Here is a 25,968-nt window from a genome sequence, read left to right as displayed (position 1 = left end):
TTGAGTTGTTGAAGGTCAGTGATGATAAGAGAGATAAAGAAACCTAAAGGTAAACAATATGGGTTTAGGGGTTTTGTTTTGGTTGCAATGCAGCTTTTAATTATTCTCTGCAATGGTAGTTTGGGATTCCAAAGTTCAAGATGGGAATGAATATAAAAAATCACCAATGAAGGCATTTGAAAAACAAAATACCTTCAATAATCCCCTGTAATTTGTTATTAAGGGATTATTAAAGGCATTTTTCACTAAAAATGCCTTCAATAATCCTCTATGAATTTTTAAAGGAGATTATTGAAGGTGTTTTTTACTAAAAATGCCTTCAATAATCCCTTGATAAAAAATTAGAAGGGATTATTGAAGGTGTTTTCAGTAAAAACTACCTTCAATAAATTCTTTCAAAAATTTTTAGGAGATTATTGAAGGCGTTTATGATTAAAAATGCCTTCAATAATGCGCTGATAAAAAATTGGATGAGATTATTAAAGCTTTTTTATGCAAGAAAATACTTTCAATAATTTTCTTTAAAAATTTTTATGGGATTATTGAATTTATTTTTTTGTAAAAAAATACCTTTAATAATTTCCTTTAAATTTTTTCAGGGGATTATTGAACGCGTTTGTGACTAAAAACACCTTTAATAATCCCCTGGTAAAAAATTAGAGTTGATTATTGAAGGTGTTTTCTGCAAAACATGCCTTCAATAATTTCTTTTAAAATTTTTAAGGGATTATTGAAGGTGTATTTGACTAAACATGCCTTCAATAATCCCGTTTAAAAAATTGAAGGGGATTATTAAAGGCGTTTTTAGCAAAAAATGCCTTTAATAATGTTAAATGTTAATTTTTAAAACTCCTTCTAGCTCAAAACATTAAAAGTTAGTGGCGTTTGTTTGTTGAAAATAATTGTATTTGTCAGATTGATGGGAGTTTGTCTTACAAACTCCACTAAAATTATCCCCACACTTAGCATATCAAATCCTGAACTTCAAGATTCAGCTTCATTAATATACTATTTCTCTATCCATACCAGCTACAATTTACTTTCCCTTTCTTTTAGCTTTTACTATTTGAGCTTTATCTTTTGGAGCCCTATTTATACTATTCTTTCATTATTTACTCTAGCGTTTACTTCATTCTACTATTCCTTCAACTTTTGCAATTTTTGTTGTAATTTTTGGTATAAAATTTTTCTCTAAAGCCCATCTTCCTCAAATACCCATGTGGAACCCATTGTATCAAGTAGCTGAGAAAATACTTAACAACAAGGAGTTGGAATTTTATAAAATAGGATGGTGACCTTTCCCATCTATTACAAATTGTTAGAGATAAGCTGAATAAAGTTGTCGAGGTAACTTCTTATGGTGCTTCATACGTTTGGTTGAAGAAACTGAGAAATCATTTGATTGATATTGTCATAGTGTGCATAACTACTTTATTGTTCTGGTCTTCTGTAAGTACTAGTGTTGTTATTATTTTTGGTTTAATACATAGTATAATTATGTATTTGACATGTTCATTTTCATATAATTTATTTATATAATTTTGGTCTGATGACGTAGCAAGTACTAAATGGATAAGAATTGGATGCAAAAGTCAAGATCAAGTCAAGAGTACCGAGATGGAGTGAAAAATTTTTTTAATTTTGCATTTGAGAATATAAGTGAAGATAATATGATATTATGCCCATGTTTGAAGTGTGCTAATATCGAATGGCAAATGCATGAAGTTATTTTTAAACATTTAATTTGTATTGGAATTGTCTTAGGATTTTAATTGGTATTTTCATGGAGAGTCTATACCGTCAAGGACTTCACCTAGATTTCCTTCAACATCAAGGTCTCCCCAACACCAACATGATCCTATTAGACAAGATGACATTGAAGGCATGTTGCGAGATCCTTTTAACATTCATAACCAACATTTCCATTATCTATCTCCCTAAAATGATGGATTTAATGAGTCAAATATTGAAAAGAATGAATTTGGTGAACATAGGATAGGTGTAGGTAGAGAAACATCAAAGTTGTATAGGTTGCTTGAGGATATGAATGAATAACTCTATGAGGGATCTAAGCATCCAAGGTTATCTTTTTGTGTGCATTTTTTCACTTGAAATGCTTATATGGATGGATGGGAAACTCTTTGACTTTATTATTAGAGTTTATGAAAGAAATGTTTCGTTTCGCAAAAATCTCTGAATCTTGTAAGGATTCAAAGAAAATGATCAAGGATTTAGGTCGTAGATATGAGAAAATTCATAGTTGTCCTAATGATTCTATGTTGTATTAAGGTGAGAGAAAAAATCAAGAATCTTGTCATTTGTGTGGTAATTCTTGTTGGGTGGAAAAGAATCTTGATGAAAGGTTGAATAATGATGATGATGAAGTCAATGTAAAAAAGAAGTCTGTAAATATTTTACGCTATTTTTCATTAATACCAAGACTTCAATAACTCTTTATATCTTCCAAAACTATAGATTCTATGAGGTGGCATCATGACAAGCGGATAGATGATGGATTATTGAGGCATGCTATAGATTCTTTCACATAGAAATCATTTTATTATAGGTTTTTAGACTTTGCTTCTGATCATCAAAATGTTATGCTTGGACTAGCATCTGATGGATTTAACTCATTCAAAATGATGAGTACTTCTTATAGTACTTGGCTAATTGTATTGATTTCGTACAATTTGCCACCATGGATTTCCATGAAGTAACAATCATTTATCTTGTCTATAATAATTCTCAAGAAAAAAAGTCTGGGTAATGATATAGACATCTACTTACAACCTCTTATTATTGAGTTTAAGCAATTATGGGAAGAAGTTAAGACCTATAATGCATCAAAAAAAGAAAACTTAAATATGCATGATACTTTATTATGGATTATCAACGATATTCCTGTTTATGTAAATTTATTTGGTTAGAGCACAAAAAGTTATTATGCTTGTCCATGTTATGCTGCACAGACATGTTCGAAGTAGTTACATAATGGTAGAAAGTTTAGTTATATAGGACATCATCGATGGTTAGATGATAATCATCAATTTAAATTTCAAAAACATCTCTTTGATGGAATTGAAGAGTTGAGGAGATCTCCTTTACCAATTAGTGGGTCTAATATCTTGTCAAAGTTAAAATATTTCAATTTCACATATGGAAAAATGACTCAATCAAGGAAAAGAGTGAAGGAGATCTTTAAAGGTGTCTTGCCTTTTATTACTCAAGTTGGTGATCTTGATGTTCAAAGTGATGAGGAGAAAGATGAAGAAGATGACCCCAATGAGTCTGAGTTATGGAAAAAAAATATTTTTTTAGTTGCCTTAGTGGGAATATAATTTATTATGTCATAACCTTATTGTGATGCACATAGAGAAGAATGTTTGCGAAAATTTTATTAGGACAATTTTCAATGTGAATAAAAGATCAAATGATGACTTAAAGAGCCGGCTTGACTTAGTTAATATGGGGATTTACCTTGACTTTCATCCGAAGTTGCTTTCTAATGGCAAATATCGATTGCCTCTTACCTGTTTTGGGATTTCTAAAGCTGAGAAAGATGTGTTCTACAAGGTTTTGAAAAATGTGAAAGTTTCAAATGGCTATGCGTCAAATATATTAAGATGTGTGAATTTGAATGAGCAAAAACCTTCTTTATTGAAGTCACATGATTATCACATTATGATGCAAGACTTACTTCCCCTTGTTTTACATTCATCAATGTCAAAGTGGTAATTGAAATGAGTGATTTAAAGCTCTCTGTAGGAAAATTCTAAATGTGGAAGAGCTTGACAAACTTCAAGATTGAGCCACATTTACTTTATGCCATTTAGAAAAGATTTTCCCTCCAAACTTTTTCACTATTATTATGCATTTGGTTATCTACCTTCCATACGAAACAAAAGTTGGTGGACCAATTTATTATCGATGGAAGTATCCTATCGAAAGGTATTATTTGTTAATAGCTTGATTAGGTTGTTTGTGTTGATCATATCATTCTAGTTAAAAAGGTATATGACAAATTTCTTATGCCTTAGGTTTTTGGTGAGGTTAATGTCTTATTGTCTTAACAAACACTATCTGGAAGGTTCTATTACTGAAAAATATTTACCAAAATAGTGTATGATATTTTGTTCTCATTATTTGGAAGATGTTGAAATGAGATTTAATAGATCATCGAGAAATGTAGGTATGCAGCATACTGACTTTGCCTACAGTTATCTTTTTGAAAGTTTTGGACAACCAATAGGTAAAGCTAAAATGGTGGAGTTAGATGATAAATCTTGGGCAAAAGTACATCGATATGTTCTTTTCCATCATGACTCAATTGAATCGTTTCTCACGTAAGTTTTCTTACAAGGAAATTATTCATTCCATTAAGCATAGATTATTGTATTTCTCTTATTATTAATAATTTATCATGATGCTTTATAGTTAGTATAAAAATAATTTGAGAGTTCATCCACATTATTGACAATCAAACCCTCGAGAGCTTAATAAGTTATTTACCAAAAACTTTCATGAATGGTTAGAAGCAATTATAAGTAATGCCATACTTTCCATTATGAGAAATGTACATAGAATGCTTAGGGTATAAATAAAATTAATAACATTTATATATTTATTCCACCTTTATACGTTTGGAGTAGACAGCTTGTTAGTGAAGAGGTGAAGTGTCTTTCACAAGGGCTGAACAGGATTGTGAAATGATACAAAGGTTTCATCATCAATGGATTTAGCTTTTACACTAAATCCCATGAGAGATTTAGAAGTACACAAAATTTAAGAGTTGTTATTACTTCATCAACTACTAGCTATGCTAGTGCTAGGGACACAAACCTTTTAGGGGAAAATGTTGACTATTATGGCATGATTAATGACATCATTAAGTTGGATTATTATGGCAAGTGGAAAGTTGTCTTATTTTGGTGTGATTTGGCTAATGTGAATAGTGCAAGGGTATTAAAAAGGATCAGTTTGGATTTACAATTGTGAATTTTTCTCGATTAATTCACATTGGACAACAACTCATCGATGAACCTTATGTTTTTTCCTCTTAAGTCAAACAAGTTTTTTATTCTCAAGAGCCCAAAGAATTAGATTGGTTTGTTGTTCTTCGAAACACACATAGAGACTTATTTGATATAGGGTCAGATACCAAAGATGATATTGAACATGGAACTAAATGTTTTCCTTTTACTGAACAAAACTTGGATGAAAATATCTCCAGTACCTCTGCTCAGTAAGTCTGCGAAGATGTTAATGAAGACATTTATGAACCATGACGGATCATCCATATTTCATAATTAGAGTGTTTAAAACATAATGTAATAAATGCTTGTATGTAATTTATGTTGTATTCACTTTTATTTCAATTATTGTATTTTAAGTCATACATTATCTTTTTATTTAATTAAATTGATGTGTTCTTTATATATCGTCGGTTATGATTTTTTAACTTTTCAATATCTTTTTTATATATGTTCTTTACATATGTTTTTAATATATTCGCTTTTATGATGCAACTAAGCTACAATGTAGAGGAGTAGATTGAAAGGAATATATATAAGAGATATTAGTTCAGAACCGTCTGCGGCACCAATTGATCTTGGCTATGGACTGAATCCTTTGGAGGGGAATGTACATACTGTTAGTTCTAACTCAGTCACTTCTAACCCTTCAACTGATATTGGATCTGGCAATATGGTAGGTCTAGGTTTATATAGTATCATGTCAATTGATTTTGCTTTTAATTTGAATGTAGGTATCATAAACCCCATATTTAGATTTTGATTTTAATTATTAAAGTATTGGTAATTTACAAATTGATTTTTTATTTTTTACGGTTGATAACAATGGTCAACGGATGACCAAAGGTTGGACAACTTTGAAGGAATTCTTTGCACTACCTCTAAACGAACATATTGTAGTGTCTGCAAACTTTGATAGGCAACCAATTGGTGAAGAGTCTCAACTATTGGCTGGATTTCTAGGCATAATTGCCCGTAATGGCATGAAATTGCCTATTCATTATGAAACATGGCATAAAGTTCCAGCAGAAGTTAAGGTCGATGCTTTAAACTTTATTGAGATATTAGTATAAATAATTACATATAAAAAATTTAATTATTTTAAATTTAGTTTATTGATTAACACTTTTCTTTTTGTATTATTACAGTCAAGATTTGTACTTAAAATACCAACTCCATTTGTGCTTAAGTCATTGGGAAAGAAATGAAAAGACTATAAGCATAATTGATGAAAAAGTTTTTCGATCAAAATAGCACTGTAGAGGCTACAATGGAAAATGTACCTTGTAATGTGATTAGGTGGCAATATGAACAATTAGTTAGATTTTGGTTCTCAATAAAAAAGAGGTATTAATTTATAACTTTTAGTATTAGTTTTAATAATAAAGGTGTTTTATGATTTAAGTTGGTAATATTTGTATTTCTACTATATATGCAATTATTTTTTATGATAGGAAAGAGAACAAATTGGGATTGGTAGCAGAAAGCAACAAAAATATAGCCACATAAGTGGATCAAAAAGTTTTCGCAAGAAAGTGAAAAGAAATAGTAAGTTTATGATATTAAACTTTTTCGAATGATTGAACTTAGTTTCCATTGTTAATATATGTGTCATAATTTGCAATTTATGTTTGTTTACAATTTTTTTAGTGCCGTTAAAAGTTAAAAATACAAATTTACAGTTATTGTTTTATTTTAATAGTTTTGATAGTTTCAATACATGATATTAAACTTATCCAAATTATTGAACTTAGTTTCCACGATTGATATGTATGAAAAAGTTATTGTTTACGTCTATTTAGGACTTTTGTGCCGTTAATAGGTAATAATACAAATTTTGTTGTTATTGTTCTATTTTAATAGTTTGGATAGCTCTAATACATGATATTAAACTTATCCGAATGAATGAACTTGGTTTCCACAGTTGATATGTGTAAAAAAGTTATCATTTACGTCTATTTAGGATTATTTTTGCCGTTAAAACACAAAATTACAAAATTGCTATTATTATTCTATTTTAACAATTTGGATGGCTTCAGTACATGACAATAAACTTTTTCAAATGATTGAACTTGGTTTTCACAGTTGATATATGTGAAAGAGTTGTTGTTTACCTCTATTTAGGATTTTTCGGGTCATTAAAAGGCAAAAATACAAACATGCTGTTATTGTTTTGTTTTAGTAATTTGGATAGCCTCAATACATGCTATTAAAAATTTTTTGATTAATTGAATTTGGTTTTCACAATTAACATATGTGGCAAAGTTGTTGATTACCTCTGTTTAGGACCTTTTTTGCCGTTAAAAGGCAAAAATACAAAGCTATTGTTATTCACCATGTTTTAACAGTTTGGATAATTTCAATACATGATATTAAACTTGTCCAAATGATTGAATTTGGTTTCCATGAATGATATGAGTGAAAAGCCAAAATGTTTTTATTATTTACGTTTCTTTAAGATTTTTATGCTGTTAAAGGGAAAAAATATAATTTTATAGTTATATCTCTATTTTAACAATCTAGATGGATTAAATACATGATATTAAACTTATTCAAATTTTTGAACTTGATTGATAGGCTTGATATGCATGAATAAGTTGCGGTTGATATGTATTTAACAATAACATATGTTTTTATATAGGAGATTGAGATGGATGAAAAAATTTGACATATGAAACTTTTTTGATTAACCCACACAAAAAAAGAAGGATATTACCTTAATATCGAAACACAAGAAATTATGGTAATTTGTTGCATATATTGTATACAGACAGTGAATATTGACTATTTTAAACATATTATGAATTAATCATTAAACTTGATAGTTTTATCTAATTAATTTACAAGGGAAAGCGAAAGAGAAAATGGCTACTGAGATTGAAGTTGCATCTGATGGTTCTATCAACATCTAAGAATTGGAAAATTGAATTTTCACAGAAGTTGCTAGAAAAGAAAGACATAGACAGGTCCGAGGCCTTGGATTGGGTCCAACACCATCTAGCTACTACGGACATAGCTCTCAGTAATTTACATTCTTAGCGATTTAGTCTTTGCGAGACATTTTCATATTGAGAGAGGAGTTACAAACTATGTAACAATGTTTCTAGCAAATGGAAGCAAAAAGAGAATATAAGTGTGCTAAAATTGAAGAAGAACATGCTAGAATGGTCCAATAGCATGCAAAATTTCAGCAGTTGCATGATTGATTCGATACACTTATGAATTTTGTGCAACAACAATTTCTAAGAACTAATCTAAGTGATCCACCAACTCAGGTATCATATTTAGTAACTATTAATATTTTTTAATATAAATAATAGGTTATTATTAAGTTTTAAAACTTGTATGGTATTATTTAGTAGGTTCTTGAACACACTAGAGACCAAGATGAAAAAAATCCTTCATCAAATAGTAGTATTCTAAATCTATGCAGTCATCAATTTTATACATTTTAAATTTTTTGGTTAATGTACTAAATTAATTTGAATGTTATTGCATGTATTATTAAACTTTGTGTTACATGTATATTTGAACAAATTATGTATTTATAATATTCAGTTTATGAATTAAAGTTCATTTTTATTTTTTTAACATTTTTTATTTAATGATAATAATAAATTTAAAAATAAATTTAAAAAAGAAATTAAATTTCTTAATTTCGCAGCATTTTGTTCAAAAACACTGCTAAATTCAAAATTTTATGGCATTTGTATCAAGAAAATGCTGTTAAATTAGCTGCATTTTTCTATACAAATGCTGCTAATATAAAGGTGTTTGTATCATTAAACGCCGCTCTATTAAGTAGCATTTTCCTGATACAAATGCCACTCTATTGAGCAGCATTTTTCTGATACAAATGCCATTCTATTGAGCAGCATTTTTCTAATACAAATGCCACTAATATAATGATGATTGCCCTTACAAACATTACTCAATAGAACAGTGTTTAATGATACAAATACCTCTAAATTAGCGGTATTTTCCTAATACAAACACCACTAAATTAACAATGATTGTGCTTACAAATGCCATTAAATTAGCAGCATTTTTTTATAAAATGTTGCTATTTTTCCCAACACGAGTATAGCTGATACTCTTAGTAGCGTTTTTTGGCAAACATCGCAAATATTTTATTGATGTTTATTAATGCTGCTAAACCTTTAAAAAAATGCCACTAAAGACCTAAACCCCTGTAGTGAATATATTTGACTAATTTTGTGATTGAGTTAATAATGATTTTTCTTATGGATATCATTCAAATCTTATGAGCTTTAATCCATAATTTTCTCGATGGATTCTTAATTCATACCTCTATAAATTTGGAAAGGATCATATGGAAATTGATTCTACAAATTTCCACAAAATTCCAAAATGTTTATGTTAGATCTAGTAGCAGAGTTAAAGCTTGAGTGAGTGATCGCACTTGAAGACTCTCATTTCCTAGCTAGGCGATTCGTCCACTCTTTTCCTACTTGGCACTTATTAATTCATGTGTTTTCTTGTTTAGATTCATTTTCTTGCATTTAATTTCATGACTTTCAATTATGTTTCGATGATTTTTCAATAGATATTCTATTTTTGCTCTTTATTGGATGTAGTTTTAGATCAAGTTCATTAAGTTTGCTTTTTGATTCTTTTTATTTTTATTTTTCTTAATGCCTACAAATGCACAAATCATAATCATATAATAGTAATGATGAAAGTAAAGTATCATCCCAAAGGATTATAGAATTGAATTGTTGGGTAGATTCAAGTACCAAAGTTGATAAATTAAACTCTTATATCTAAACTAATGGAAAGTTGATTTCATTTGCAACTAAAAATAAACAAGAACATATAAAGAACATTGTAAGCCAAGATCTCAATATCCAACTGTCAATTTGGAAATCTTGGATTAAGCCAAATGAAACTAGATTTAAAGTGAAAGAAAGCTTTTTAAAAGATTTTAAGGTTGGGTGAAAGTGTGTATTGCATAAAAAAAAAAGGTTTGAAGGTTTGTATACATTAAATCAACAATACTGAACTTGTAAAAGCATGAAAGAAAGAAAATAAATAAAAGTGCTTCAAGAAAAGAGATTGGCCAAATACTATAAACCATAAAAGAACTTGTAGAATTGAAAAGAAATAAGAAAGCTTTGAAAAAACTTGATCTTGAATATGAAAGAATGCTTTAGATAACAAAGTTTTGTAATGGCTAATCTGTTAGCTTAGCCTATACAAAGAAAACAAAAAAGAAACTAAATATCTAAAGAAATTAGGAAAAACTGAAAAGAGAATAGAAAAATGGAATGTGGGATGTGGGATATAAGAACAAAGCCTCATATTTATACTTGTATGTTTGACTAAGGGGTAGAGATAAAGCTCACAAGTTCAATTCTATCAAAACGCCAAAATATGAGATTTATCTAAATCTTCTAGAGTTGGTCAAACTTGGGATTCTTCAATCTTGGAAAGTCTTAGCTAATCATGCTACCTTGGGATTCATCTTGGATGTTGATCTTGAATCGTACACATCTTGATCATGTAATCTTGGTAAGTTTTGGCTAACTTGGATTCCAAGACTATGTTGTTATTCTTCATCCAAACTATTGAGATTTATCTTGCACAAATCCTTTTTGAATTATAATTCCTTGAATGGTGATAAAAAATGTCTTGGCTGAATGAAATCTCTTTTGGCTGAATGCTTTAAAGTCTTTCTTTGATCAAAACTCTTCAAATAACACGTGAATTAAGAAGTCTTCTTGAATATGGGAAAACTGAATCCATGTGAGAGTCATATTGCCATTACGATTTCTATCTCAAGTCAAATTTGGAAATCTTGTTTCAACTCAAATTTAGTTCCATCTAAACAAGCTTGGCTGAATCTTGCATGAATGATGCTTGTCTTAATCTTGCATGATGTCTTGTCTAAAAATGAATAGAAATTCTACTTCAAGTAGAAAAGCCTTTAGATCAAGAAAAAAAAATTAAAAGCACCAAATTCAACCAAAATTTGAAAATTTTCAACCAAATTGAACTTGTAAATGTCTACATTTTTAAGTGCTATCATATTTCTTGCAATTTCCTTATTGATTTAGATAGTAATCTTATAGATCTAGTTTACTTTAGCTTAGTTCTAGTTCATTTAATCTATAGAAGCCTAGATCTACTTTTTTCTCTCAAGTTTCAATTTTTCCAGATTTGAAAATCAGTTTCAGTTTTACTTGTTTTTATTGATTTTTGCGATTTTGTTTCTTCATTTCCACTTTAATTGTGTTTTGATCTTTGTTCACTTACTGTTTTACAATTTAGAAGTTGTTCGGACTATGTTTTAGTAGGTTTTTGGACTTTTCTATTGTTAGAAGTTAAGAGGTAGTTAAGGTATTTAATTTCGGTTATTGTTTGTTAGCTACTATTTAGTTGTTAATTGAGCTTGTTATTTTTGGTTTCTTAGAGATTTATATTCCAAGCATGTTAGGTTCAAGTCAAAACATGTTAACTATTGTTTTAATAAATTTTCCAAGTATGTTCTTTTTGTTTTTTTCAATGATGTACTTTTGATTATGTGCATTATTTGTTATTGGTTTGCTTTACTTGTTCATGCTATAGGTAGTTAGACTAAGTTTCTTTAGCTAATCCCTGTAGGACGATATCTTGACTTTTGATTACTATTATTACTTGAATGAACTGTGTAGGAAATTTCGCAATCAAGTGCATAAACCAAAATTAAACTAAAGCATGTGTAAGAAAAGCATAACATGTAAACAATAGCAAAATTGTAGCTTAAAGACATAAAATGAATTCAAACAGTGAATGAAAGCATTTCTAAACTAATCAACATGAATCATAAAGCTTGAACTAAAGAAAAATAGTAAGTAAAATGCATGAACATGAAATCCAAGTAAAAAATGAATCTAAGTAACTAGTGCACTTGAAATGTAAATGCAAATTGAATCTGAATGGATCTAACGTAGAACAAGAATTTAAATGCAAATAAAATGTAAAACACAATAGCTTAACATGAATTAAAATGAAAATGAATTTAAAGTGCTCAAAAGAAAATGCAAAAAAATGTAAAGAACATGAAAACAAAACCTAAATCTAGTGCTAAAAATTCAAATGTACTTAACTTTAAATCTAGATCTACAGTTCTAGAATGCAAATGAACTTAAGCTAAGTTAAAGAAACTTAAATCAACATTTAAACAACAAATGCAAGAAAATAAATAAAGTAAAACAATGTAGAATCAATTTCAATAAACTTCCATAAAATAATAGTGTTGAAAATGTAAAAATAAAGCAATTGAATGCAAATAAGCCAAACATCAATTGAAATCAATAAATTGAGTGCAAGAAGTTGAAAGTAAGCATGTAAACAAGTAAAGAAACAAGCTTAAACTAAGGAAAGAGTTGACTGAACACCAAGCTAGGAGAGAAGACTCTACAAGTGCTATCATCACCTACTTTCGCCTCTATTACCAACTTCCCAATTGAAACTTTCAAGACTTTTAGAGAGTAATGTAGGAGTTTAAAAGTGAAAATTTCTAGAATTAAAGTGCTACAAATCAAGAGTTTGAAGAAAAAAATGGAATAAAAAATCATAAAAAATCATTAAGATCTAATCTAAAAACCAAAAGTAGTGCAGTAAAGGAAATAACCAATGACATTGAGAAAGTAAAGGAAAAGCTTGTAAATGTGCAAGGAAACTTAAAGAAAATTACATTGCATTGCTTGAATCTCAAAGTGCATGAAAAGTAAAGGCTAAATGCTCAATTTAAGATTAAACGTTTAGGTGGTTGCCCAATTCAAGACTAAACGTTTTACTTTTTACAAATAAGGATTAAACATTATCAACCTACAACAATATAAGATTTTTTTAATAGAAATCCTATTGTGAAAGATACGTGCCATTATTGTGTAGGAAAAAATAAAGTCAAGCTGAGTTGGCTTTTTCATGGTGATTAAGTTAGAGAATGGCATATGGGATAGACACGTTTTTACTTTCTCTTTTTAAAAGAGCAGTTAGTTCTTTCTTTCTTTTCCCTAAAAATTCATTTTTAGCCCATCCTCAAAACTTAGATTCTCACTGCTGTAATGCTGCTATAGTATCCTTTGATGCTAATGATGTTAGCTACTAGAGCCTCCAAAAATAGAACTTAAAAAGCTAAGATCTATACCTTAATTAGTGCTGATGGTGGTGGGGTTGGCATATGGCAAAAAAGGCTTGTAAAAATCTCTTCAAGAACCACTTTTTCTAAGTTGTGAATGATTAGGACATGAAAACAGTTCATCTTCTACCTTAAACATCAAAGAAGCCAAGCAACCGAAAGGGTTCTCTCATCAATTGCTACTATTCTCATTCATGAAATCATTGCTTGGAGATTATTGCTTCTTGTATCGATGGTGGTATTATGGCAGAAGTGCAACTCCTCACCACTACATAAGATCCCATTCGTCAGCCATTTTCAGCAACCTAAAATCAACCTAGAAACCTCTAAACACCCAACTCTTAACTTAACATTTTCTTAAGTGAATTGGGCAAAAAGGAAACAACGACAAAGTAGGTAGAAAAAATGACATTGAGTTTCTTTTGGTGTGAAAAAAATTAGTAAAAAGAAAAAAAAAGCATAAGATTTAGATAGAATAAGAAGAGAAAGGAAATCATGGAGTAGATTTTGCAAACTTACAAACTTCAGTTCATAAAGGAAAACAAAAATGATAAAGAAAAAATGAAACTAAATGAAATAGGCTTAGAAAAAAAGACAATAACCTTTCAATTTGTCATTCAAGGATTGAGAGCTTAATTCCATGTCATTTTATTGTAGTGGTTTTTACATTTAATGACGAATATCTTTCATAATAGATTTTTTCTTGAAAAAAATCCTTCATTGTTACAAATTGATAATGTTTAATCCTTATTTGTATAAATTAAAACGTTTAATCTTGAATTGAGCTGTCATTCAAACGTTTAGTCCCAATTTGAGCATTTAGCTAAAAGTAAATGTAGAAAATGTAAATTTTGTGAAAATGTAAAGAACTTTCTCCCAACTACCCATATAAATCAACAGGGAGGAAAATGCTAAAGAGAAAATGAACAAAAATAGTAAATTGTAAGAAATGTAAAATCCTAAAATCTAATCCCCTTTCCTTGGTTGGCCACTAGTCCTATTTATAGACAAAGGTTAATGTGTTCCAACCAATCAAATTATTGAAAAGTGCCAACTAGGATGCCACATGTACAAGATATTTCCATGTTATCCATGCTTACTTCATAAGCTTCCTAGTTTGTTTATCTTCTCTTCAATTCTTTTCAAACTATCTTCCTTTGATCCATTTAGCTCTGAAAAGTCAAAATTATCACCAATAAAGAGCCTTCAAATTGCAAACTAAGCAATTGTCCATTAGCCTTATTCTTTGATTGCAAACTTGGTGCCAACTCCCCCCTTAATCTCACCAAGTGCATCCAATGGTGAAGAGTTGTCCCTTGCTTTCAAATTTAGGCACCTATCATCCTCTAATTGATCTTTAATTTCTAGCCAAGTAGAAGCCATTTAATTGCCAATTCATCCATGTAAAAATCTAGAAATATCCAGCTCAATTAGAAGCTTTAAAACCACTCCTATTAAATTGCCTCTTATTTAGCTCATGCAACTTTACTACAAAAGTAACAAACATTTAATAAGCTTAAAAGGCTAATTAAACAAAATATTAAGTATAAAACTGGTTTTGAAATTCACTAAAGCTCAAATAGGCTAAATAATGAAGAAAAGTTAGGCAAAATCTCCCAAAAATGGCATTTACATTAGCTTCACTCAAGTTTGGCTAAATGGTGACTTTTGGCACCAAAATGCATCCAAAATTACTCCAAAACTACATATTTCCACTTTTTCCATAATTTTACCTACAAATTGAATATTTAAGCAATTAGGATTATTTTTGCTATAAATTCTCAAGGAACAAGCAAATATTCACTAGAAAATGCCCTAAAAAGGTATGATAAAATATATAAATTTAAGTGTAATCACTAAATTGCATGAACAAGAATTATTGAAATTGTAAAAACATGAATTGAAACTAAACCTAAAAGCTATACAAGTAAGCAAACAATAAGGAAAAATTACTAACGCATGAAGTAGAACTTAAACATGATTCAAATTGAAAATTAAACATTAAAACAAAGAATTTAAGGGTGAGAAATTAAATTAAACATGAAATTAGCATGCATGAAATAAAACCTAAACAACTATGTGACCTATTGACCTAAATACTAAAAAAACATACATGAGATGAGAGTGAACATAAAAATAACTTACACTAACTTAAAATAGACTTAAAATGGAACAATTAACCTATAAGAACCAAACTAAAAAAATGAACAAAAAAAGAGACGATCTACATGTAAACCTGAGACCTTAAAATGTAAAGTAACTAAGAGTTATAACAAAAAATGTTATAAAAAAGCTTAGTAACCTAAAGGAATTGTAGAAATTGGGTTCAATACTTTAAAATAAACTTGAAAATAGACCAAAAAGCTAAGGGAGAACATTTTCTAAAAATAAGTAGAAATGAAGCAAAATAGTTTTGAAATTTTGATAATGAAAGCTTACCTAAACTAATGATTTAATGAACTAAATGCAATCAAAATTTAAAATACCTAAATGCTACATGAAAACCAAAAACTTATCATCAAAATAAACTCAAAAATGAAGAGAAAGGGTTAAGGTGACATTGATAAAAAGCCAAACAAAGTATTACTAAAAATTGATTATAAACTGCTTATGAAAATGACAAGGGCATGAAATGAAATGAATCTAAGTATGCAATGTATCCAACATGTATGGAACTTCTTAAGCACAAAATAAGAACAATAAAAAAAACATATAAAATAGTAAATAAACAACAAGGAAATGGAAAGAACTAAAACAAAATAATTAACCAAAAAACCAAATAAACATAAATGTAAAGAACAAGAAACTAAAGCATATAAAAATCATGATTGTGGAGCCCTAAGACATAACCATCACTAGCATCCAAAGCCATAATTTCTAATCTTTAAAGAGCTCCAACTTCCTATAAGAGTTGTCAAAAAATAAATGAGAAAAAAAAGCTATAATTGAAAATATAATCTGGCAATAAATGAGGTTGACTAAACTTGAACTAAAGTTTTAAAAAATTATAAAATAAATATTACAAGGGAAAAGAACTAAACAAGCTCAAGAAAGGCTTAAAAAACAAAGAAGAACACTAGAAAATAAAATGAAAACAAATAGGAAATAGGTCTCTAAGGTCTGTCTGGTCGATCAGTAAGAGTGTTGCCACCAGCCTTAAGAGAGCCTACCTAGATTAAGAATTTAATTAAAAAATCTGAGAAAAGAACCTTAAATCTAGCTCTTAGGGTCCTTTTATAGCTAAATGAGAGGTTTTTTAATGGTTGATCAAGGCTTCCAATGGTGCAACCTCAGAATTTGTACCACAGAAGCTACCTAGAATTGGTATTGCATGAGCTGAAATTTTCGGTTGGCTTTCTCCCATGTGCAACCTTGCTTGGCTAGCCTAATGAGGTGCCTTGAAAAATCTATTCCTTCAAATGTTGCATTTTAGTTATCCAAATGGGCTAACATGGCAAGGGCAACAAACTTGGATAGGTGGTGACAGGCACTACAAGAAATCTAACATATAGGGATGCTAAAAAAAGCATTGGTAAAACCCTAAAATCTGTCAATATAAATCGTAAACCCTATACTGATGGTCAAAATATGTATTTCGATGAATTTTTAACCATCAATATATCCCTTTGTCGATATAAACCTAAACTGATGATTTTTAAGGTATCAAAATAGTTTATAAAGATATACCTATGGTTCAAAACTGTCAATAAATGTATATCTATTGGTATAGCATCTGTTGTATGCTCCACCGTTATACCTTTTACCAATAGTTAACACCAGTCAGTATAGACTTGTATGTTTTAATTTTTCTTGCCTATACTAATGGTTAATGCTTGTAAGTATAGACTTGTAATTTTTTTCCTATACTAATGCTTAAAGCCTATCAGTATAGATTTGTATGTTTTAATTTTCTCACCTCTAGTGACAGCTAGCGCTCGTCAGTATAAACTTATATGTTTTAATTTTTTTGACCTTTACCGATGGTTAACACCTATCAGTATAGACTTATAATTTTTTTACCTATACCAACACTTAGCATCTGTCAATATAGACTTGTATTTTTTAATTTTCTTACCTATACCGATGGTTAGAGATTGTTAGTATAGACTTATATGTTTTAATTTTTTTTATTATATTTTGGTGATTGTTAGAATCCCTTGAAATATTCCAACGATCAAGTGCATTAGTATAAATGTTAAAACAGTGATAAATATTTTTTTTAAATTATATTTTCAATTATTAATATTAATTTATTTATAGTCATAATATGATATGTTTTCATATAAACAAAAAAAAAAAACACACACACACACAATAAAGTAAAAGATATTTAATAACATTAAAACTACAAGTAAATTATTTATAATCTACAAACTTAGTATAAGTCAAAAACTAAAGTCATTTTACCAAGTCTGATAAAACAAACATAGATAAAGAGTTGCACTACCTCACCCTAAAAAACATAATCATAAGTTTGCACCACCAGACATTTAAAGACCTTTTGATCACCTTAAAACTTTAATAAAACTTGAACAAGATAATCTTAAAAAATCTATAAACGAACAAACAATTGCAAAACCACCTCAATAAGAAAAAGAAACATACATGCACCTCTTATAAGCCCTTTCCAAAAACAAAATTTTTTAATTCATACAAAATATCACAAGTCTTGAAAAAGCCAACAAATGTAGCTACATCGTATAACTAACAAACTTAATGAACCCAGCTCATTAACAGTATTCAATATACTAATCGAGCATCACAAAACACAATAGCCTTATTTCAACAAAGTGTGTAACATCCAAAACAAAACCAAATCCCCTTACAAACATAATGCTCCAAGTAAATAAACAACTTTCTAAAATAAATGATCCCATCATAGATTTCTACAAAGAAGCATCTCCATAGCATAAAAAATCCAATTAGAATTCTTGTAAATTATCTTATATATACAAAAGGTAAAAAGGTAATCATCCATTCATATACCAATAGAAATAATTTTATAAATATCTTATTCATTCATAAATACAGAAGGTAATCATCCATTTATATACTAGCAAAAATAATTTTATAAACATCTTTTCCATTAGTGTAATGCATGAATGAACAAGAAATAACCTAATTTGCATGTGTATTCTCCTTATCCTTTTAGTTTAATTCCAAATAATAACTTAATGAAACCAACCTAAGATTATTTTAGTTAACAGAACTATCATTAAACAAATATTTTCACTATAACATTCAAGCTTAAAACTACAAAGCATGCTTACATCATAAGAAAGCCTTTTCAAAGGAAAAAAAAAGGCAAAAAGGCCTTCTCAAGGGAAAAAGAGCAAGCTTTAAATCATATTGTAATTTAATGATTATGGCAAAGACGATGGGTAATGTTTCATGATCACAATTACATTATTCAAAACCTAGATTTAAAATTGATTTTGGCATTCTATTTAAGAAACAAGTATCAAGCAAAGCATTTCCACATATAGATCATGTGATAGAGTTTACCATTTTCATTTTCATTAGGTTGATGACTTAAATTTGAAGAACAATAGTTTTCACATGTGATTTCTATAGCACTACCAGCATCAAGAGCCTAAAATTAATTCAAAAGAAACTTCAATAAGTTCAAGATTCATGAGCAAAATGATAATTTACACATATATAAACTAAAATAGATGTTATATATACATCTCTATTCACAATATGAGTAATAGTATTCAAGATATCCATATTCTCATTATGAAATTATCTTTCAAGTACCGATAAGATAGTACTTAAAGTTTCTTTCAAGTCTTTAATTTTAGCCTTCAACTTTTGTACCTTTTTCTTATGCTAAACCCATTCAGAAGATGAAGGATCATATTGTTTAGATAAAGTAGATACTTTACCTTTGCAACGAGCATACTCTTTTCTCTATAGTCTTTTAAGTTTTGAATAAACATCATCTTTCCATGAACTCTCTCTAGAATTCTGAGTACTAGTTTTGCTTAAACCTTATTTCATGAGTTCTTAAAATTGTAAACAAACATTTTAGTATAAAAAAACTAAACAAAAGTAAAAGCAAGTAATAACTAAATTAAATACCATAATTTCAACTACCTTGTCATTCACAACACTTTCATCTTTACACGTACGATAAAGAATATACACCTTAGCACGTGATTATGGAATTCCATTAGCTTTTTGTTGCTACAAAGGTATAACATTAATTATTGTAATGACAAATTAGCGCATATAAAAAGTAAACTTCATATTCATCTAACTGAGTGTGATAAGGAAAATTGATATATGTACCAAGGTTTGAATGATCCTAAAAAATGATTTTGTTCTTGTACAATAAGACTTATCTATTTTTTAGCAGTTCATTTTGTTTGTCTCACTTTGTTCCTTTAAACAAATACATAAGAAAAGATATATTATAATAATTTTGTGATTATTATCATAGTATTAAAACAAAGTAAATAGTATATTTTGTAAACATTTACCTTCGCTTTATTAGTGAACCAATGTGTAACAAGAAATAGGAATTGACTTTTGTCTACTCGAGAATCATCAACCTTTGCAACCATTTCCTTTGGTGTCTTGTATTCATCATAAAATTTAGCTTTGAATTCATTTTTCCATTGCCTCCACTTAGCACCCATGTTTCTTAATGCCCAAGACTTAATTGTTTGAAATATTTCTTCATCAACGAGCTCATCAGAATCAAATTTGTAAAATTCAAACTTTGACTACAATTTGAAAAGGTAATTGAAAAGAAAATGTCAATATATATTATATGAATTGCTACTATTAACTATAAACTAAAAGATTATTGTCATGGCATTAGCTAACAACTAAAACATTATCATATTGATATCTCTAATGTTTTCCACATTTCTTTCTTCTTATCATCGGACATTTCATGCCAATTTGTATAATTAATTGATGCAAAGCTAGGCATTCTCACTATGCTACCAATGAATTGAGTTAAAGAGCAAGATTCATCACCGATAGGTATAACATCATCATTGACCTTAACAATAACATGCTCCCCTTTTTTCCAATCCCAAATATCAGCCATACATGTAGGACCTCAAGCTTTTTTATGTTAAACATTTCCTACATAGAAAAATTACATGTAAAGAAAGTAATTAAATTCATTAAAAATTGTACTTGAACAACATTATAACACATAAAATAATTGTACTAATAGAATATAGTGTTTTTATACTTGAATTATGTTTACCTTGTTCATCTTGATCTTCATTATTTGTAGATTGAGAAATTGGTTCTTGAGATTCTTATAGAGGCTCATGTAACGAAGCTTTTGGATCTACAAGCACATGTTATTTTTTAGATTATGTTTACAGTTGAGAACTAGAGGCACGATTTACCCTATTGATATTCAATCGTCTATACCTTTCCATCTCCAGTATAATAATACACAAAATATACTAAGTACAATATAACAGAGAACTTGATAGTGGCAAACCGTATAAAGCACCGAGTACAATTTAATATATTACATGATCACACAAAATTAAGTAATTCAAGCTAGTAACACAAAAACAAAATATTAGTGAACTATGTCTTACATTGCCAAACCTTAACAACAATTTAAACTATTACATAGAATTAAAAATGTCCTCCCCATTTTGTTCATCTATAGGATCTTTTTCTACATGCTCATTTTCCATCTCTAGTGTGACCTCCATTTTTTCATCATCAACTTCACTTCTAATCTAATTTGAAGTACCGTGTGTCTCATCAAATTCAACATGGATTTCTCCATTCTCTTGCTCTCTATATAAGGATGATTTATCACCCATATCAAATACATCTCTAATTTTTTATGCTTAACAAAAACACAACCATTATGTCTTTCATCCTTCACATAAAAAACTTTCTTAGCTTGTGATGCCAAGATAAAAGGATCATAAACCAAATTAGTTCCATTATGAGCTAGATGTGAAAAATTCACAAGAATGAAACCAAATTTGTCCTTCTTGCAACCTTTATTTACATCAATCCAATCACATTTAAATAACATAACTTTCATTCTACCAATGTAATTCAACTGAATGATGTCTTTTAAAGCCCCATAATAGTTAACTTTTTCCTCAATAGGTTGTGCATCTCTTGTACTTGCATAACTCATCATCTTAGTTGTTACAACAACCCCTCTATTTTGAGTTTTCAAGTATCTCTCACATGCCCTGGTATGAAATCTAAAACTATTAATGATATAACTAGTGTATTCCTAATAGTATCAATTAGACCATAAAGCAAGCCATCTAAGTTGATCAGTGCTATTTGCATATCCTTATTGATCCAAATTGACAACCTATCTAATTTTATATTTGGTTAAAATAATAATCTAACCATAAAAACTTTAATTACATATTCCAAACCATGATGTGTGACTTACATGATCATGAAACCAATCATGAAAAGTTTCAGTTTACAACTTTTATATCTCATATGACATAAGCCAAAAAGATCGATTACGGCTCTTAATAAATTGCTCATGTTTTCTACATGAAAAATGTTTTTAAAAGACTATACAATATACTATAAAAGAAAATTGTCAAGTATAGCATGTAGATAAGTGATCTTACTTTATAAAAGAAGTAGCTTCAGCAGAATTAAATAGCATATATCGATGTGCTTGAACCAAAGTTATAACATCAAGTACAATTCATGAGACCCTTTTATGCTTGTTAACATTAAAACCTTTACATTTTAATGTTCCTAATGGTCTTCTTATAGTAGAAAGAATGGATATTTCTTCCTATACGAAGGGATTCTTGTCTTCAATTTGGATGGGCGATTAAAAATAGTTTCCATCCCATCAAAGTATCTTGAACAAAATTTATGCATTCATTTGCTAAGTACCTTTCTGTAATTGAACCTTTAGGACAAGCTTTATTCCACATATATGATTTAAGAGCAAGAAAAAACCTATATAAATGGAAGTTCAATAGAAAAGATCATTAGCAAACATCCTAGTTGAAATTTAAGTAAGAAAAATTGTAACAATTTAAGATAGGCCTCTTAATATGAAACATCCATTGAAAAATGACTAGACTGATAGTTTTTGCTTTATTTGCCAAATGGATAACTAAATGTACCATTATTATGAAAAAAGATGGAAGAAAAATCTTTTCCATTTCACATAAAATTAATACAGCCCAAGATTGAAGTAATTCAAGCTTATGTTCTTCAAAAACTTTAGAACAAAGTTCTTTAGAAAAGGTACACAAATCAATAAGAACCAAGCACACCTTATCAGGTAAAGACCATTGTATTGCTATAAAAAAAAATTCTTACATTAAGAGATGACAATCATAACTTTTGAGCCCTATTAGCTTCTATTGTTTAAGTTGCACACAATGTGCGATATTTGAAAAGTATTCATCTAAAGTTTTCATTTCTTGAAGAATCTTTAAAAGAGAATTTTTTTTTCAATTAAGCTCATTTGATTTGAAGCTTGAGGCAAGTATTGGGTGTTAGTGCCATAACAAGTCTTTGGATGAAGAACACTCTTTATACCCATTTCTACAAGGTCAAGTCACGTTTTGTAGTTATGCTTTGACTTCCCTTCTTGCCCAATCAATGCACCAAGAATGTTATCACAAATATTTTTTTTATATACGTCATATCAAGATATGATGCAATAGAAGATGTTCCCAATAAGGTAATGTGAACAAAATGCTCTTATTCTTCCATGGCCCATCTTCATTACCATTTCATTATTTCAACTATCTCAATACTTCACTTTCAGATAGAGGTGAAAGAGCACTTCTAAATTCTTAAATCCCATCAAATGAGTTTTTATCATTTCGAAACCTATGATTTGGTTGCAACCACTTACGATGGCACATGTAACAATACTTTCTACTATGTTGTAACCACTTAGATGTAGTATCAAATCCACAGCAAAGACATGTATACTCTACCCTAGTACTCCATCCAAACAAATTGGCATATGCAGGAAAGTCACTAATGGTCTAAATTAATGCTGTGCATAATTGAAAGTTTCAATTTTTTGAGGCATCAAAAGTCTAAACATTAACTTCCCAAAGTTCCTATAACTTTTCTACCAAAGGTTGTAGGTATATATCTATATTGTTTCTAGGACCTTTTGGACAAGGAATAAGTAGGGAAAAAAAGTTTGGCTATTTCATGCACATCCATAAAGGCAACTTATAAGGTATCAATATAACAAGCCAAGTGCTATGTGTCACACTCATAGTTTTGAAAGGGTTAAAGACATCAAAAGCCAATCCCAAGCAAATATTATAAGGGTCAAAGGAAAACTCAGGATATTGAGAATCTAATTCTTTCCAAGCTAAAAAATCTATAAGATTTCTTACACATCCATCCTTAGTATGCTCATATTCATGCCAATTCATCAAAAGAGTAGTTTTTGAAGACATGAATAACCTTTGTAGTCTTGGAATTAAAGGAAACCAATATAAAATCTAAGCAACCTTTTTTTTTTTACACTATATCTTGGGGATCAATTTCTGCATCATTCAAGCTCTCTTTCCATCTAGAAATGCCAAATTTTCAACATATTTCTTCATTTGCCTTATCCTTCTAAAACAACATCCAATCATTAGGACAAATATGGATTTTTTCATATCCTAAACTTAAGGTAGATATCATCTCTTTAAATTCTTGATAAGACCCTGGCAACGTATTACCCTCTGGCAAAGCAAGTTCCAAAACCTCTAACAAAGTATTGAAAGATTTATTTGTCCAACCCTTAAAATACTTAATGTGGAACAAATAGATTATAAAGGAAAACTTTGTGAAGTTTTTACAATTTGGATATAGTTTCTCCTCTACATCTTTAAGTAAACCATAAAACTTATCGCTATCAATTTTATGACCATGATGTTGCTCTCTACTACTATCTCCAGTTTGTATGTTACCCATATCAACATTCATAGCTCTTTCACCCATCATATCATGTAATAAATCATGAATTTCAAGACCTGGCCCTCTTTTTTCATCATTAGTTGTTCCAATAGGTAAATATACATCTAAGACCTCCCTTTGAAATACCCATCGAACATATCCTTTGAGAAAACCATCACATATTATGTTATCAAATGCATCTCTCCTATAAACTTTAAATGTGTTGACACATTTAACATAAGGACACCAAATTTTTTTATTTTCAGATGATATTACAGAGGTAAAGTCTAAAAAACTAGTGACTCATTTTATGTATTCTTCATTGGCTCTTGACGTGAAATTTATCCATGCCTTATCCATAGAATATAAGATGATTTGCCCTAGCAATAAATTTATATTTAATTTAAAAACTTAAATTAAAACAATAGCATTTAATTTAAGCACAAAATAAAGTTTGACTATGTAAACATAATGTCACATTTTCATTAAGAATAATATTTCAGACATACATTTATAATTAAATTTATGTATTTTCAGGATAAGCACAACCAAGATCAATTTTGGTTGAATAAGCAAGAGAGAGGTAGAAGATAGAAGAAAAGTAGCTTAAAACAAAAACAAGAAAACTACGTATGTGAAATAGGATTACCAATGTCGGGTTATTTGAGTTTGGGTTTTAGGGTAATATGGAATATTTGAAATAACTCATAATTGCAAAAGGATAAAATTTGGGCGGCCTATAAAAACTATGTAGAAATGAGGGATTTTTGCAAGGAAAACAACGTTTTAAATCTTGAAAATTTAAACAAGATTTTAGCTACAAAGTTAAAAAGATCAAAGACGAGGGAGAGTGAGACGAGATAAGCTTCAGGCGAGGTAAGGACTGAAAGGCAAGATAAGGATAGTGGGAACAAAATTTTCACTACTTTTGTTTTAATAAGTTTAGATTTTTTTTTAAAGGTTTTCATTCCCAAGACCTAGGAGTATAAGGTAAGGACAGTAGATTATTGAAGGTATTTTTTGTCAGAAAATACCTTGAATAATCTCTAAAAAATCTTGGTATCTAGTTATTCAAGGCATTTATGGCCAAAAAGGCCTTGAATAATCACTTTCAATTTTTATGAAGAGATTATTTAAGGTATTTTTTACCAAAAACACCATGAATATATCCTCAAAATTTTTTTATAAGAGATTATTGAAGGCATTTTCTACAAAAAAACACTTTCAATCCCTTACATTTTTATAAGAGAATTAATCAAGGCGTTTTAGCCTAGAAAACACATTGAATAATCTCTTACAAAAAATTCAATAATCCTCTTCCATTTTTCTAAGATCATTCAAGATGTTTTTGTGATAAAATGGCTTGAATAATCCCTTGGGGTTAGTCAAGAAGTTTATGGGCGAAAACACCTTGAATAATCCCTTTCAAGTGTTTATGAGGAGATTATTGAAGGCATTTTTGCCTAAAAAAATCTTATATAATTCCTAACAAAATATTGAATGTGGTTATTGAAGGTGCTTTTGGCCAAAAACACCTTAAATAATCCCTTTATATTTTTTATAAGTGGATTATTCAAGGCAGTTTGGGCCAAAAATGCCTTGAATAATCCTCTTTAATTTTTTAGAGGAGATTATTCGAGGTATTTTCTATTATAAGTGCCTTTAATAATCCTCTCCTATTTTTTTTGAAATCATTCAAGGCATTTTTGTGATAAAATGCCTTGAATAATCCCCTTCAGGGATTTATAAAGAGATTACTAAAGGTATTTTTACCTAAAAAATGCCCGAATAATCCCTAACAAAATATTCAACGGGGTTATTAAAAGCATTTTTGGCCAAAAATGTCTTGAATAATTCTTAGATTAAATGCCTTCAATAATTTGC

General features: G+C 29.2%; 1 pseudogene; it reads right to left on the bottom strand.

Annotated features, from left to right (window-relative positions):
* Window positions 1-20,783: 20,783 nt before the first annotated feature.
* LOC149514082 (uncharacterized) lies at window positions 20,784-24,129 on the bottom strand (annotated as a pseudogene).
* Between the last annotated feature and the right edge of the window lie 1,839 nt (window positions 24,130-25,968).

The sequence above is a fragment of the Durio zibethinus genome, chromosome 17, assembly GCF_047325235.1.
Source record: "Durio zibethinus cultivar Kanyao isolate XHJ-2024 chromosome 17, ASM4732523v1, whole genome shotgun sequence".
Taxonomy (NCBI): domain Eukaryota; kingdom Viridiplantae; phylum Streptophyta; class Magnoliopsida; order Malvales; family Malvaceae; genus Durio; species Durio zibethinus.
This window is presented reverse-complemented; position numbering and strand designations above follow the sequence as displayed.